The 15783-nt window shown below is 34.8% G+C and overlaps 1 protein-coding gene across 19 annotated transcripts in view; it reads right to left on the reverse strand.

The window, feature by feature from the left end:
* MLLT10 (MLLT10 histone lysine methyltransferase DOT1L cofactor) overlaps positions 1 to 15783 on the reverse strand; it is a 192477-nt gene that overhangs the window by 124830 nt on the left and 51864 nt on the right. Inside the window, exon 1 of one of the 19 annotated variants that reach the window (XM_081050351.1) lies at positions 7145 to 7171. The exons of the other annotated variants lie outside the window; for them this stretch is intronic. The gene's annotated coding sequence lies outside the window, so the exon portion shown is untranslated. Of the gene's footprint in view, positions 1 to 7144; positions 7172 to 15783 lie in introns of those variants that run through there. 19 annotated transcript variants of the gene reach the window in all.

The raw sequence follows: 15783 nt of genomic DNA on the forward strand, positions 1-15783 counted from the left end.
AAACTTCCAAAACAGAAGAAAGATGGCAAGTCATAGACTGAAGAACCATAATAAATCCCAAGGTAAACAAAAATAAATCTACACTTAGGTACATTAGTACAACTACAGAAAACCAAAAAAAGAAAAGAGATAAAAATCTTAAAACCACCCAAAGACAAATTATCATCAAAAGAATAATTGGATAAACAAAGCCTCGAAATATCTTTAAACAAACTTCCATTAAAGGGAGCACCAAACAATTTTCCTCAGGCAACAGAAAAAAAACGAGCCAAGAGGAAAGTTCCAAGATGAAGAAGAAAAGGAAGTATGATAAGCATGTTGATACTTTCAATGGATACTGACTGGATAAAACAATACCTTCTTTCACTTAAAATACATATGACTGCTAACATCAAAAATTAAAATGTTGGCTGGAAAATTTTCAATGTATATGTAACTTTAACATATTAAACCTATAACAAAGACTGGGGAAAGAACAGAGAAAAGACATCTATATGGTTTCAAGGTTTCTACATTTTGTGGTACACACAGTAGACTGAATTTATTGGTATAAAAATTATAATCCCCAAATCAACAACTACATACATATTAGCATTTGTATATATGGGAAGATATAGCCAAAAAAGGTAACTTAATGCAATTAAATTTAAATGCAATACTAATTAATTTCATTATTAAACTGATTTAAATCAATGCCAAAAAATAGTTATATAATCACAAAGAAAGAAAAGGAACAGAGGAACAATGGAACAATAAAATAACATAATCAAGATTAAGAAGGAAATATAGGAGACTTCCACTTCTGGTCAAAATGGATTAAAAGGGACCAAATTTAGCCTCCTGCATGAAACAATGTATATCCTCATCCAAATACAAAAAACATAGACAAAACAATTGAGACAATGGTTCTTAAGACCCTGGTATCATCAGATAATTAAGGACAGCAATCCCAAAGAGACAAGAAACAAAGGAGGAGAGCCCTTGGTTTCCCCAGATTAATGTCCTGAGAGTTCTTCCAGGCCAACGCACAGGGAGAAGATCTGAAGCCAAGCCCAGAACACTCCGAAAGTTAGGGAGATCCGGTGAGACCAAGGCAGCTAAAATTGGCAGGACAAAATATAAAAAATGAAAGCTCTTCACAGAGACAACACCCCAGAAAGAGAGACGCAGAGAGCACCACTTGAGTATTAAGCAGAGAACATATGAATGAATAAATTGCATGAGACTGGGAAAAGACCCATACAAAGGACTAGTGGGAACAGTATCCAGCAGGCACAAACGGCCAGGAACAGTGCCACTTCCCCTAGCCAGACTGGAAAAACTCGTAACTCACAGGGCAGTGGAAGAATACTCAGAAAGGTCTTGCCTCAGTAGTGGGGCATAATAAACCCTAGAACGAGCACTGCTCTGGAACCACCTAATAAATCGTAAGAGCAGGACTTTAAATGATCAAACTGCTTCCAAGGAACATAACTACTTCAGAACAAAACTCAAGATTTTTTAGAAACGTAAAAGTATCCAGATTCATGTCAGCAAAAATGATGAAGGAGGCAGCTCCGAGGGCACATTTCACTACAGAAACATCAAAACATCAAGCAGGAACTGTCAAAAGCAATTTTGTGAGGACTGTGGGAAAGAGTGAAAGGTTTGTAGCAACCAAGCAAATGCTACCAAAAAAAGCAACTTAAAAATGGTAGGAAAGCTTTGGGCATTTTTTACTTTCCCTTGACCCGTGCCTACCAACCCTGGGTTCAGTGGAGGTCCGGAAGACAGCACCTTCAGTTCCAAGCATCAGAAGGAGCAGAGCAGACTTTATCTACAAAGAACTGTGTTCTAAAACACCTGCAGCTCCTGAAGAACTAACACAACAGTCTTATTCTTCTTTTAACAAGCTTACAACTTACTCAGGACAGAAAAAGGGTAAGGTTACTCCTGAAATCACTGTCAGGTAGACAAAAAACCAGCAGATGCCTGGGGCAAAAGAATATTGGTTCAAGCATACAATCGAGGGCCCAAAACCTGGGGGAAAAAAATCAGAAAATCTGAGCACAAAGTTTCTCGGAGAAATTGGGGCATTAGAGAGCAACACAAGCCAAAAAGTGGAAACAACCCAAACATCCACTAACTGTAGAATAAATAAAATATGGTGTATCTATATGCTAGAATATTATTTAGCAATTATCACAAATGAAGAACTGATACATGCTACATGAATGAATCTGGGAAAGAGTATGCGAAGTTAAACAAACCAGTCACAAAAGACCACATATTATGATTCCATTTATATGAAATGTCCAGAATAGGCAAATAGAAAGTAGGTTAATGGCTGCCTGGGGTAGAGGTGTTGAGGGGAAATGAGGAGTGAATGCTAATGGTTATAGTGCGTCTTTTTGGCGTGATGAAAATGTTCTAAAATTTCATTTGATGATGGTTGCACAACTCTGTGAATACAGTCATGTGCCACATAATGATGTTTTAATCAAAAACGGACCACATATATGACAGTGGTCCCGTAAGATTATAATGGAGCAGAAAAATTCCTATCTCCTAGTGACATCATAGTCTTCGCGAAGCACTGCATGTGATGCTGTGTGTAGAAACCTACTGTGCTACCAGTCACACAGAGTGTTAACACATACAATTAGGTACAGTACACAATACTTGATAATGGAGATAAACAACTATTACTGGTTTATTATTTACTATACTATACTTCTTATCGTTACAGTGCACTCTTTCTACTTATAAGAAAAAAAGTTGCTATAAAATAGTAGGATGTGGTATACTAGTGTCAGCCTCATACATTTTCTGTTTACCACGTCTCTTCATTGCGTCATCTTCTCTTGTGCTTGATTTAATCTTGTGTTGTTCTGTATAGTAACAGACTGTACAGACTTGTAGCCTAGGAGCCATACGCTACACTATCTGTGCTTGTGTAAATACACTCTATGATGTTCACACAACAAAATCGCCCAACAACACATTTCTCAGAAGATACGGCAAGATTTAAGATATCCTCAATGATGGATATCTGACCCATAAAATATATGCCATGACTGTATTTTAAAACCCACTGAATTGTATCATATAAATGGGTCAGTTGTATGGTATATGAATTAAGCTGTTATATAAAAAATGAACAAAAAATTTTTTTAAATGGGTCAAAACTTTGAAAAATTTTTTTAAATGGGTCAAAAATTTGAACATATACATCACCAAAAAATATAAAATGGCAAATAAACACATGAAAAGGAGTCCAAATTTATCATTCATTAAATAATAGCAAATTAAAACCACAAAGATACCACTATATACCTATTAGAATGACAAAAACTAAAGAATAACCACACCAAGTGTTGAAGAGGATGTAGAGTAACTGGAACTCTAACGTGCTGTTGTTGGCAATGTAAAATGTTACCACCACTTTGAAAATAGCTTGTCAGTTCCTTAGAGAATTAACATGCACTTATTATAAATTAGCTATTTTGTGCCTAAGTATTTACACAAGAAAACCTATGGTTATACAAAGAGTGTACTCAATTGTTAATAGTAGCTTAATTTGTAACAGCTAAAAACTAGAAACAATTTATCAACAGGTAAGTGGATAAACTGCTACATCCATACAAAGAACAGGGAACAAAAAGAAATGAAATATTGATATATATAACAAGAATGAACTCAAAATTCTGATAGAAATAAGCCAGACAAAAATAATGTGTGGGCATATTAATGTGTGTGTCTAGAAACACATACATAATATATAGATTCCATTTACATAAAACTCTTTAGAATGCACATTAATCTATAGCAATAAAAAGCAGATCAATGGTTACTGGAACAAGACTGTGAAAAAGAAGAGGTGGAGTATGATCCAGCTAATGCTCCTTACCTTGTTTCCCTGAAAATAAGACCCAGCCGGACCATCAGCTCTAATGCATCTTTTGGAGCAAAAATTAATATAAGACCCCGTCTTATGTTATATACGACACAGTCTTATATTATGTTATATACAACCCGATATTATATATTATATTATTATATTATGTTATACTATACCCGATCTCTTGTTAAAATAAGACCGGGTCTTATATTAATTTTTGCTCCAAAAGACACATTAGAGCTGATGGTCCGGCTGGGTCTTATTTTTGGGGAAACACGGTAGTATATACACATAGGAGCTGATAACTTATGTCCACACAAATATCTGGACATAGATGTTTATAAATACCAGCTTTATTCATGATCGCCAAAACTTGGAAGCAACTAAGGTGTCCTTCCACAGATGAATGGATAAATAAACTGAGGTGCATCCAGACAAACAACAAATCAATGCTAACAATAAATGAGCTGTCAAGCCATAAAAAGACAAGAGGAAATTTTAAAGCACGTTACTAAGTGAAAGAAGTCAATCATACTATATGATTACAACTATATGACATTCTGGAAGATGCAAAACTAGGAAAACAGTAAAAAGATCAGTAATTGCCAGGGATAAGGGGGGAGTGAGGAATGAATAGACAGAGCACAGAGGATTTTTAGGGCAGTAAAAATACTCTGTATGATATTATAATAGTGGATAAATGTCATTATAATTTGTTCAAACACACAATCTACAACACCAAGAGAGAACACTAATGCAAATAATGGATTTTGGATGATAATGATGTGTCGTTACAAGTTCATCAACAGTAACAAATGTTCCGATCTGGTAAGGGATGCTGATAATGAGAGAGGCTGTGCCATGTGTGCAGACAAAGGATGTATGGAAAATCTCTGTGCCTTCTGCTCAATATTGCTGGGAACCTAAAATTGCTCTAAAAAATAGTCTATTAAAAAGAAAAAAGTAATCCAAACAAAGGCAAGAATGAAAAGGTACAAAGAACAGGATAAATAGAAAACATTTAGTAAAATGGAAATTTTAAATCCAAACACACACACACACACATCGAAATATAAATGGACTAAAATTTACTTCAATTAAAGACAAAAACTTTTAAACTGGTTACAAAGGCAACTATCTGCTGTTAACAAGAGAAAACTAAAACATGAGAATATGGGACAAATTAAAACTAAAAGGAAGAAGATATGCCATTTGAAAACAAAAACTAATAGAAAGCTGTGATAGTTATGATACTATCAGTTGAAACATACTCTGAGGTGGAAAATAGTACCGGAGAAAAAAAGGGGTATTTCACAATGATATAAAACCAATTTGTAAGGAAGAGAGATACAGTAATTCTAAACGTGTATGCACCTAATAACATCATCAGAATATATAAGGCAAAAATTGAGACTACACGGGGTGGCCAGTTAGCTCAGTTGGTTAGAGCTCGGTGCTCTTAACAACAGGGTTGCCAATTCAATCCCCACATGGGCCACTGTGAGCTGTACCCTCCACTACTATATTGAAACAACTACTTGACTTGGAGCTGATGGGTCCTGGAAAAACACACTCAAATAAATGTTAAAAAAAAAAAATCAAAAACAGACTACAAAATCACAATGAGAAATATTAACACACTTTCCTCAGTAAATGACAGAACAAGTATTCAACAAATCAGCAAGGATACAGAAAATGTTAATAACCCAAACATCAACTGCAACCTTATGGGTATATATGTAAAACACTATACTCCAAGACTATAAAATTTTTAAAATTAATTTATTTTCCAATTACAGTTGACATTATATCAGTTTCAAGTAAAACATACTAATTAGACATTTATATACCTTATGAAGAGACTACAGACTATTTTAAGGCACTATAGAACTTCTTTAAAAACCAACCTCGTAGCCATAAACCAAGTCTCTTAACACACCCCCTAGGACTGAAATTAAAGAGTGTGTTCTGACAAAAGTGAAATTAAACTAGAAATTAATAAAAATCCCCATGTATTTGGAAATTAAGAAATAAACTTAATTAACAATGGGTCAAAGTAGTAATTAGAAAGGAAATTACAAGAGTTTTAATTTAATTAAATGAAAATTAAATCTAACTTGTAGGATGAGCTAAATTTCTCCCTAGAAATACAGTTTTAAAAGCAGGTATTAGAAAGACTGCAAAGTGCATTACTCATGGTAGCCAAGACATAGAAACAACCTAAGTGTCCCTCAGTGGATGACTGGATAAAGATGTGGTACACATACAACATTACTCAACCATGAGAAAGAATGAAATACAGCCATTTGTGACAACATGGATGGCACTTGAGAGTATCATTCTAAGTGAAATAAGTCAGATGAAAAAGGGCAAGAACCATATGATTTCTCTCATATACGGGATATAAAACAGAAAGCAACAAACAAAGCAAATAAACTCATAGACAGACAACAGTATGGTGGTTACCAGAGGGGAAGGGTATTAGAGGAGGATGGAGAGGGTAAAGAGGGCCAAATACATAGTGACAGAAGGAGACTAGACTTTGGGTGGTGAGCACACAATGCAATATACAAATGATGTATTATAGAATTGTACACTTGAAACTTATACAATGTATTAACCAATATCATCCCAATAAATTTAATTCAAACTGATTAACTTTTAAAATGGGAAGACTTGCCACTCCAGTGAAGCATAAGTGCTGCAGGAGGGCCCAGCATTTGGTTATAGGAACCCATGGAGAACTGCCAGGTCTGGAAAAATAAAGGCCACTTGGGGAAATGCAAAAAAAAAAATTACAAATTAATGAGCTAAATACGTTTCTATCTTAAAATTTTAGAATATAGCTAAATAAACACCCCAAAAAAGTAGAAGAAAATAAAAATATTTGCAAATACTAACAAGAAGCAACAAAGCCAAATGGGTAAACCCATTGCTAGACAAACAGGAAAAAAGAGATGACCCAAATAGCCAAGGTCATTTTAAACTCTACAAATACTTAACAGATTAAGAATGAAGAACTTTTTGCCAATAAATTTTAAAAGTTAGATGAAATGGATGAATTCCCCAAAACTACAACTTACAAAAACTAACCACAGAAAAACACACAACTTAGATAGCCCTTTAATCACTAAAGAAAATAAATGCATAATTATAATCTTTGGAAAACTCTAGACACAGGTTTACTAGAGAATGGTAACAAACACTTAAGGATAACTAATGCCCTCAGTATCCACAGGTTTTGCGTCCACAAAGTCAACTAACCTCATACTGAAAACAGTAGTTTCCATCTTTGAATGTGGAGGGCCAACTATATGTCTTTTTCTGCACCTTTTACATAAGGGACTTGAGCATCCTCAGATTTTGGTATCTGCAGGAGGTTCTGGAACCAATCCCCCGCAGACACAGAGGGATGACAATATCTCCATTACAGATTTTTTTTAAAAAAAAGAACAAACTATTATCAAGATAGGAAAAGAAGATAATTTCCTTAATCTGTTATAGTTACCCCAAAAAATTAATAAACAAAAGTACAAAACAAACAAAAACTATAGCTATTTACATAACTAATGGTGAAATGTTCAACAAAATCCTTCTGAAGTGGAGAATAAGAAAATAGTGTCTGGTGTCACCATTTCTATTTCAAAGTTGTGCTGTACGTAAGTCCTGACCAATGTAGTAAGACAAAAAATAGGGCATATAAATTTATTTTTACTGTGATTGTTTTTAAAGCACATAACAGAAAATTCAGCACCTCAACCATTTTTAACTGTACAGTTCACTCCAGGGTTTGCTCTGCATCCTCTTCTTTCTTTCTCCATAATACTATATATGAGATACTACGTATTTTACTTCTTACCTATATCATTTACTGTTTATCTTTCCTCACCATAATGTAAGCCCCGTGGGCACAGACTTTTTATCTGTTTTGTTCATTGCTGTATCTAGAACACTGCCTACACATAGAAGGCACACACTAAATGTACGGATGAAAGAATGTCTATTTTCCCAAAGCTAATCTATAAATTTAAGACAATAATAAAAATAAAACATCCTGATAATATCAGCAATGTCATGTGGATTTTTTGTACCCCCAGATGTGAGTGATGAGAAGAGGACTTAGCCTTTGCGGCATTCTTTCCCAAAACCCATAAACCCAATCTAATCTTGAGGAAAACAGACAAACCCAGATTCAATAGGTAACTGGCCAGCATTCCTCAAGATTGTCAAAGTCATTTTAAGAAAAGACTGAGAATCTGTTATAGATCAGAGGAGACAGGAGACATGGCAACTAAATGCAAAGAAAATTTAATTTAAAAAACTGGGTGAAAAAACATTTTTTTAAGTGTAGAATTCAGTTAGTAGTAATGTACCAATATCAGTTTCTTAGGATTTTGTTTTGTTGTTTTGTTTTGTTTAGTTTCAGGTGTACAAAACAATGTAATAGTTAGAAATGTATACCCCTCACAAAGTGATAACCCCCTTCAGTTTCTTAGTTTCGACAGATGTACCGCACTAATGTAAAAAGTTAATAATGAGGGCCAGCCCGGTGGGTCAGCCGGTTGGAGCTCCATGCTCCTAACTCCGAAGGCTGCCGGTTTGATTCCCACATGGGCCAGTGGGCTCTCAACCAAAAGGTTGCCAGTTCAACTCCTCAAGTCCCGCAAGGGATGGTGGGCTCCGCCCCCTGCAACTAAGATTGAACACTGGCACCTTGAGCTGAGGCTGCCTCCCAAATGGCTCAGTTGGTTGGAGCGCGGACTCTCAATCTCAAGGTTGCTGGTTCAACTCCCACAAGGGATGGTGGGCTGTGCCCCCTGCGACTAGAAAACGGCAACTGGACCTGGAGCTGAGCTGCGCACAACTAAGGCTGAAAGGAAAACAACTTGAAGATGAACAGCACCCTCCACAACTAAGATTGAAAGGACAACAACTTGACTTGTAAAAAAAAGGCCTGGAAATACACACTGTTCCCCAATAAAGTCCTGTTCCCCTTCCCCAATAAAATCTTAAAGAAAAAAAAAAAGTTAATAATGGGAAAAACTAGGTGAAGGGTATAACTGGAACTCTGTACTATCTTTGCAACTTTTCTATAAATCTAAAATTATTCCAAAACAAAAAGTTAATTAAAACAAATTAAACTGATCTAAAAGTTTCTAACGAAAAATTAAACAAGTACAAGCAAGACCACCATTAGCACTTAAATTTTTTTTAATTAAAAAAACAGAGGCAAAAAAGAGAGAAAGAAGATAATAATAAAGAAGGACTATCCCTATATAAGACATCAGAAAACTTAGATAATTAAAACAGTGCGGTACTGGGCCATGAAAAAACATAATGAACACAATAAAAAGTCCAAAATTAAAACTAAATCACAAGTTAGTATACATTTAGTATACAAAAGGTGTCCTTTGAAATCAACAGGGAAAAACAGATTATTCAAAATAGGTATTTGGAACAAACAGTCATCTTGAAGAAAAATAAATAGCTTCATATCTCATACATTATGTTAAAATAAATTCTGGATGGATCAATAATCTAAATTTTTTAAAAATCACCTACTAGAAAAAAACTTATGAAAATTTTTAAATAATCCTGATGTAGAAATAGCCCTTCTAAGTACGCTACAAAATCAGGAAAATATTTTTAAAGTTAACGAACATGATTACATAATTTTTTTTTTTTTTTAAAAGGAGGGCGCAGCTCACAGTGGCCCATGCAGGGATCAAACCGACAACCTTGGTGCTATTAGCACCGTGCTCTAACCAACTGAGCTAACCGGCCACCCCACAAATGGTATTTTCTGTATGGCCAAAAGCAAAAGCAAAACATAAACAACGATCTAGGGTGAAAAAATTCTTCAATTCCTACCACAAAGGACCAATTTCCCCAATACATCAAGAACTCTTATATAATAATCCAAGAATGTGTGTGCCACGTGGAATGTACAATGCAAAAAAATGAGGTAAGAATATGAATGAATACTTCACATAAAGGAAATACAAACAGATTTGAAGCATATGAAAAGTTGCTCAACTTCTCTCATAAGAGAAATGCAAAATTAAAGCTGCATTGACATAATTTTTACCTACCAGACTGGCAAATTTGCAAGATTCTTAATATTGATGGATAGAAAAAGGTTAAGAGCTGGACGTTAGGCTCTTAAGGAAAATATCTGATAGTTTAACTTCTTGCAACATCAACCCTGAAGACAGATGAGGGTCCTGTAGGTCTGCCATGTATCAATAACTTATCCAAGAATGCCTGCTGTACTTGGTTGTTAGGAGTGCACACTGCATGACTTATAATCTATGGTCTACAACTACATTATTAAAATAGAAGAGCTAGTCAGTTACAAATACAGAGGCTATGTGGCCAGTAACCTGAGAGTCCCCAAACCTGACAGTTTCCTTCCCTGTGCCTATGCTTGTCGACCTTACAACACAAATGCTGGAAACATCAACCCTGACTCAGAATTTAGAGGCCTCTGTAATACTGCAACTGAGTATGCCTTCCTTTATAAGTATATTTGGTATTGGAAAAGGCAATTGTGACTTGTGAGTTTGACTGACGATCTAAAACTGAAATCCACTCAGGTGGTCATGCAACTATGCTGAGGAAAGTCTGATGAAAACAGGCTCTTCTCATGTACTGTAAATAAAGTGTGAATTAGTACAATATCAATAGAGAGAAATTTGGCTGAAATTACAGATTTCAGAATTTACAGTGAAAATCCACTGAAATTACAGGTGCACACACCCTAAAGCCCAGCAACTACACTTCTAGGAATTGTGGCCAATTGCTAATCACCCACATATATCTATGATTACATTGTATAAAGTTATTCACTATTTTAAAAAACGACTAATAACTAAATGTCTATCAATAAGAGACTGGTTAAATTATGGTTTATTTATACAATTAAATATGCAGATGTATATAAGCAAAAGAGAGAGTTCTTTATTACTTCTATGGAATGATCTCCAAGATGTATTGTTAAATGAAGAAGCAATTCATAAAACACTATATCCTACATTTGTGTAAACAAATGTTTACAGATGCAGAAAATAACTGTGTATATAGATATCAAGAATGTGGTAGGTTCCCAGAAGGAAACTACGTGACAAAAAAGTAGGAATGGTAAGAGCCAAAAGCTGGCATTATACCCAATTTCCTGACATATACATAATTCAGCTATCTCACCATGATCTTAAACTCAACACATGAAAAGTGCATCTCGACATTCTTTATACTCCTAAACAACACTCCACCCAACATTCTCTAACTCAGGTTAAGACCATCTACATTCAGCTGTCCACACCGAATCTGAGCAACTCCTCTACCTCATCTCAGTCGACATGCATTGTTAATACAACACTATTGTAGATATCTATGATTTAAGTATGTTCAGTATACAGTCCCTCCTTTCACTAGAACACCACTTGAAAAGACACTCTTAGTTTCTGGGTCTAGTCACTCCAAAGTTCTCCCTATTCAATTTTCCTTTTAAATCTGTGAGTTATGTCATAGCCTTTCATATATTCTTTTTGCTTAAGTTGTCCAGAATCTATTTCTGACACTGGCAACCGCAATAATACACTACTATTTTGAAAACTGGTAAAGATTAAGAATGAAGCATTTAGAGTGATGGCAGCTCCAAGGGTCTGCACTGTCACAGAAACACTGGAAAATGGAGCAGAAAAATATCAGAATTTACTTTGTCAGAACTCTGGAAAAGTTAAAAGTTTACACAACCAAGTGAGCACTCAATAAAAAGAGACAACTTAAAAACAGCAAGAGTTCTGCGTCATTTTTACCTGCCCTTGTCCTACCCCTCCTCAGTTTTGACAATGGCCTTAAAGACAGCATCCCCTGTTCCTAGTGTGGAACTCTGGTCCCTGGTTCCAGAAAGGGGACATACAGCAGAGCTTGTTTTCAAAGAACTGTGTTTTTAAGTTTTGACTTATTAGGGGGAGGAGAGAGAGAGAAAACCTGAAAGATTGAGTCAAAGGAATTTGCCTTTGTTTCCCTAACTTGGGTCTTTCTCAGGGTATTATAAGTTTTAGATGTTATTTGCTATCCCCAGGATAAGTACTAAAAAATATATATGAAAAATGAAATAAGAATCAAAATCTGTTGTAAAGGACAAAGAAGAACATTATGTGTCAAAAAACAGGTCAAAACATTAAGAAGATATAAAGCTCTAGGCACCAAACATCAGAGCTCCAAAATCCATAAACAGAATTGAAAGGAGAAATAGACAATTTCAGTAATAGTTTAAACTTCAATACCCAAATTTCAATAATGGATAGAACTTAGAAAATCAGTAAAGAAATAGAGGAATTGAATAACACACAAACCTTCTAGACCTAACAAGATATCCCAACAGTACGAAAAACAGCAAAATATACATTCTTCTCAAATACACATTCTCCAAAATACATCAGAGGGTTAGTCCACAAAATATATGTCAATAAATTTTAAAAGATCTGAAATCAGATCTTATCCAATCACAAAGGAATGAAACTAGAAATCAACGACAGAAGGAAAACTGGAAAATGCACAAATATATGGAAATTAAACGACACATTCTTACATAACCAGAGTCAAAGAAGAAACCACATGGAAACTGGAAAATACTTTAAGGTAATTGAGAAAAAAACAAACACACAACATACCAAATCTCATGTGATACAGAAAGTAGCACTCAAAGGTAAATTCATATCTGTAAACAACTATGTTGAAAAAGAAAGATTTTTGGGTGGATGAGGTGAGGTAGGATAGATTGATAAGTGAAAGCTTAAAAATACAGAGTTTCTTTCCGAAGTGATAAAAATGTTCTAAAATTGATAGTGGTGGTAGCATATATTTGTAAATATGGAAAAATGTATATTGTACACTTTACTGAGTAAAATATATGGTATATAAACTATATCCCAAGAAAGCTGTTTAAAAAAAAGATCTCAAATCAGTAACTATATACCTCCCTTAAAGAGCTAGAAAAAGAGCAAACTAAACCCAAAGCCAAAAGAGGGAAGGAAAGATTAAAGATTACAGTGGTAATTAAACAGAGAACAGAAAAATGGGGACAATCAAAACCAAAAGTTCTTTGAAAATATCAACAAAACTTTTAAATTGACTAAGGGGAAAAAACCCTCAAATTACTAAAATCAGAAATGAAAGTGGGGACATTAGCCCTGGACCTTACAAAAAGAAAAAGAATTATGAGACAATACTATGAACAACTGTATGCCAACAAATTAGATAACCTATACGAAATGGACAAATTCCTAGAAATACACAAACTAACAAAAGTGACTTAAGAAAAAATCTGAACATTTACAACAAGATATTAAATCAATCAGCAAATCAAAAAAAAAAAAATCTCCCAATAAAGAAAATCCTTGGACCAGATGCCTTCCTTCACAAGTATTAGGTTGGTGCAAAAGTGATTGTGGGTTTTGCAATTTTAAACCTTTTAAACCACAATTACTTTTGCACCAACCTAATAAGTTGTACCAAATATTAACACATTAACACAAACCCTTCTCAAACTCTTCCAAAAAACTGAAGAACAGTTCCTAAATCATTCTGTGAGGTCAGCTTCATATCAAATTCCCTCAAGCCAGACAAAACATAAAACAAAGTTATACACACTAATATCCGTTATGAATATAAATATAAAAGTTCTCAACAAAATACTAGTGTGTTAGTGTCCTACAGCAGCCATAAAAATTACAACAAATTTGGGAGCTTAAGAAAGCAAATTGATTCACTGACAGTTCTGCAGGCCAGAAGTCCAAAATCAACACGCTTCTCTTCTAACTTCTGGTGGCTCTGGCAAGCCTTGGCATTTTCTTGGTTTACAGCTACATGACTCCAATCTCCATCTCAGTCTTCACACGGGTCTTCACATGGCCACCTCCCCGTCTTTTACAAGGACATCTGTCACTGGATTTAGTGTCCACACTAGGCCAGGATGATCTCATTTGAGATCTTTACCTTAATTACATCTGCACAGACCCTTATTCCAAATATGGTCATATTGTAAGATTCTGAATGGACAAACCTTTTGGGGGACATCGTTCAACCTACTACAATTATTAAACCAATACAGAGGCCTATCAAAAGGATTATACACTACAATCAAAGGGGATTTATGCCAGGAATGAAAGGGGCTTCAACATAAGAAAATCAATCAATGTAATATTACTACATTAATAGAACAAAGGACAAAAATCACATGACAATCTCAATACAGAAAGAGCATCTGACAAAATTCAATACCTTTTCATGATAAAAAACATTCAACAAAGTAGGAAAAAAGGGAACTTCCTTAACAAGATAAAGGGAATTTATGAAAAACCCAGCAGCAACATCTAACTTGATAAAAGACTGCAAGTTCCCCCCTGACATCAGGAGGGCGACGAGGCTGCGTGCTACTGCCCTGTCTACACAACGCTGGGCTGGAGTAGCTACCAGAGCAGAGAGGCATTCAGGTTGGAAAGGATTAAGTAAAACTATCATTATTCACAGTTGACATGATCTTATATATTGAAAACCCTACAGAACATGCAGGAAATTATTAGAATAAACGAATTCAGCAAAGTTGCAAGGTACATGATCAACACACACAAATCAGTTGTTATTTCTATACATTAGCAATAAACAATTCAAACAGAAAATTACAAAAACAACCCATTAGCTCCCAAAAGAATAAAATACCCAGGAGAAATTTAACCAAGGAAGTGAAAGACTTGTACACTGAAAACTTTAAAACAGTGCTGAAAGAAATTAAAAACACAAATAAATGGAAAAATATCCAATGTTCATACAATCGAATACTTAATATTAAGACAACAATACTACCCAAAGCAATCTACAGATTCAATGAAGCCCCTTACCAAAATTTCACTTGCTTTTTCTGCAATCCGAAAATTCTATTTTTTGCAATAAAACCTGAATAACCAAAGCAATATGGAAAAAGATGAATAAAAACAACCAGCACAGCCAACTTTATTTGTGAAACAAGGAAAATAAAGGCTTACCTCTCTTTTTTAAAAAAAATAAGAAAACTGGAACAGTCACACTTCCCAATTTCAAAACTTGAAATGCAGATGTAATTAAGGTAAAGTGTGCACTGCAGTCCAGAAGTAAACCAAGTATCTATGACCAACTGATTTGCAACAAGGGTACCAATACCATGCGATGGGGAAAGAATGGTCTCTTCAACAAATGGTGCTGGGACATCTGGATATCACATGCAATAAAATGAAGTTGGACCCCTAACTCTCATCACATACAAAAATTAACTCAAAATGATCGACAACCTAAAAAGAGCTAAAAAAGTAAAACTCTTAGAAGGAAACATAGGTGTAAATCTTTATGACCTTGGATAGCAATGGATTCTTAGATATGACACCGAAAGCATGAGCAACAAAATAAATATTACATAAATTGGACCTCATCAAATTAAAAACTACTGTGAATCAAAGGACATTATCAAGAAAATGAAATAAAACCTACAGTGGGAGAAAATATTTGCAAATCATTTATCTGATAAGTGTCCAGTATCCAGAGGATATAAAGAACTCTTACATCTTACAGCTCGAAAACAAAGAGAAACAACAAAATTACAAAATGGACAAAGCACATGAACAGACATTTCTCCAAAGAAGATTTACAAATGGCCAACAAGTACATGAAAAAATGCTCAAGATCATTCATCATTAGGGAAATACAAATCCAAACCACAATGAGGTACCATTTCATACCCACTAGGATGACTACAAATCAAAAAATTCACAAAACACTACGTGTTGGTAAGAATGAGAAGAAACTGGATCCCTCATATTCGTACACTGCTTGTAGGAATGTAAAAATGGTAAAGCCATTGTGGAAAA

Source organism: Rhinolophus hipposideros (assembly GCF_964194185.1).
Source record: "Rhinolophus hipposideros genome assembly, chromosome: 1".
Taxonomy (NCBI): Eukaryota; Metazoa; Chordata; class Mammalia; order Chiroptera; family Rhinolophidae; genus Rhinolophus; species Rhinolophus hipposideros.